Here is a 3021-nt window from a genome sequence, read left to right as displayed (position 1 = left end):
GAAAGATTTGACATACAAAATGCAGCTGAGTCTACTGAAATGTTCTTGTATACTTTTTATCTTTTCTGTTTCATAACTGTTCACTGATGCAACTTCATTGGGTCAACGACAGCAGCACATGTTATTGACAACATGAAAGGGAAACAAATGCCTTCCCAAAACAAACAAACTACCGTTGACTCTGAAACTTTAGGATCACATCCACTGCTGGCATCTTGTATATTTTATTATCATTTATTAGCTTTCACCCCTCATTTTTATGGTATAGAATGCATTATTCACCCCCCAATATATATGTATATACAGAGAGAGTGATGATACGTCTGTGTGAGTGTCAAGTGTGTGAACATGTCCATGGGGCCTATTTGGTTGTTGAGATATTTTCATTCCAATGCTTGCTGTAGCCAATTTCAGTTTTCAGAAGTTCCAATGGAATAATGAATTGTAAATTGCATTGGGAAGCAAAATTTTGATAGAGGATATCATAGGAGTTGAAACTGTGATGTATTGCCTCAATTTCAGTTTCAGATTGTTTTGAGTTATAATGAATTATCAATTTTAGGGTTCCACTGCAAACCAGAATATGAATTATTTTAAAGCCAAAATCCAGTGTATTGTATCTAGTTGTCTGAGGAAGATTTGAAACAGAAGTACATCATGTCACCAATATCAGTACCCCAATCATCTTTACAAGATTCGGTATAGCTTCATTTAATATATGCTGAGGGCTTATGATGTATGCAGGGTTACTTCTTCAGACCCCAGTGATTTTTTCAGAATCACAGAAGCATGCTTTGAATATTGTTGGCACTATCTATAGTACTAAGTCCTATAGATAGGCTAGGATAGTAGAGTACTGTCATTCTTAAGAACATTTTATGTTGGTAAATCATAAAAAATCATGTTATTAGAAACAAATATATCATAACTATTTAGAAATTAATGAGAATAAGTACAGATTTGAAGTTGGATATTTATACAGAGCGAAATATGCACACACATGCATGTGGGTTAACATTCTAAAGCTTAGCATTCGCAAAAGTGATAATCCATGCACTTGGCCAAATTGTATGTAAGAGTATAGGAAAATAAGAAATAAGATGTATAGATGTAGGAAAATAAGAAATCGAAAGATGTAGTCACAAGAAATCAAAACTATTTTAAAGAAATTAGTGAAATCTAAGCAAACTGTAGATAGTATTGACAAATATTGAATATGTTTAGTACTTAAAAACAACTAGGTTAAGCTTAAAAAATGTGAGGGTTGAGCATTGAATGCAGGCATCATTCTTCCACCCTCTCTCTCAATTCGAGCAGTGGGAAGCATCACTGTTAACATCACTTCTTTCATACTGATATCAAGATTCATGAATATAGCTGTCATAAATTTTTTTGGTGAGAAGTAGAGGATTTCTTGTGATTTAAATCATTCGTTACTTTTGGTCTACAAGATGCTCGGATGATCAAGGCCCAGGAAAGGTTCAAGAGATATTATGTGCATAAGATTTATTTATAGTTATGATGCATTTGTTTACATTTTATTCCATTTATTATTTAACCATGTAAAATGTCATTAGGAAGGATGGGACTACCATAGCCTATCCATATGGTAGTCAAGTAGTACTAGCAAATTCCAAAGAATGTATTTGCAATTTTTTTTATATGCATGTGGGGTTTAGAACCATAATCTTTGCATATGTCATCAGTCAAGTTTATGAATATATACAAGGTCAGTCTGAAAAGCAGCAAACTTTTTAAAAAGCACATTTATTACTAATTACAAATGAATCAGACTTAACTCCCTTCAGTATAATCCCTGTCCGTACGCTCATTCCAACATTTTTAGCAGTTCTGCACTCTCCCTCAAAATGCATTGGAAATGGTTTATCAACAGTGGTGGTGACTGTTAAAGTTATACGGAAAGCAGTAAGTTTTGTTTTTTAAAATGCATTGGTGTCTTTTTGGACAGACCTTGTATAAGATGCCACTACAATATTTTTGTTTTATTTTTTGAGAAGCAAAAATTTTTGATGTTGCACAAATCATTTGATGTACTTCAATATTTTTGTCAGTTTGCATCACAGAGACCACATTCATCATACTTGTCTCATGATTATGTACATCACAGCAAGGGTGGGATTCCATCTCATCACATTTCATTCATGCTACATTATGTCATTTAGTGTCAGTCATTATTATTATTGTTATTATTATCATTATTATTATTATTATTATTATAATTATTATTATTATTATTGTATTATTATTTTATCATTATTTTTTTTAATGTGCTTCCTTTCAGGCCTGATACAATAACTTGAAACTTTTGAGGTATTTGAGACAAAATCATTTTATTTTGAGAGACTGTATACTTCAGTATCTTTTTTAAACATTTTACTGTGCTGTTGTGACAATGTAGCATTGTTTGGCTGTAGGAGGTGACCATTAATAGCTTCATGTACCACGTGTTGTGAAGAGCCATGAAAACTGCAGTGTGTGGGCTAGAAACCCAAAGGATTTCATATCCGCATCAGTTCATTACCATTGATGAATGGGAATTTTGCAAGTATTGCAATGCTTCAAGACTGGTTCTGAAGAGGGCACAAATGGCATTATAGGTCGCAGCCTCTAATGCAACTTCACCTCAAGTCATGTTGTTTGTTTTGTCAGGATAGAAATGGTCATAATTATTTAGCCAGACAAGTTACAGATGCAAGTCCTAGGCCATTTTGCCTGGCTTGTGACACGTGATGTTTTGCATTTGCACACTTTTATCTGTTTGGTATCAGAGCCTTAGAGCTATTGTGGGAGACCAATCCAGGAATATCATCAGTCATTGTACTAAAGTGCTGTATATTATTTGCTCTTATTAAATGTTATTGCACTTCAGTTTAATAATTTGCTTTGTTTAATCCAATAAATAGTATTAAAACAGGCTTCAGTACAGACAAGAAGTTCTGCAGATATACAATTTCTGATATTAATAATTGAATTTATATTTGACAGACAGTTTTAAGGGAG

This window comes from Penaeus chinensis, chromosome 5, assembly GCF_019202785.1.
Source record: "Penaeus chinensis breed Huanghai No. 1 chromosome 5, ASM1920278v2, whole genome shotgun sequence".
Lineage (NCBI taxonomy): Eukaryota > Metazoa > Arthropoda > Malacostraca > Decapoda > Penaeidae > Penaeus > Penaeus chinensis.
Note: the sequence above shows the minus strand (reverse complement) of the source record.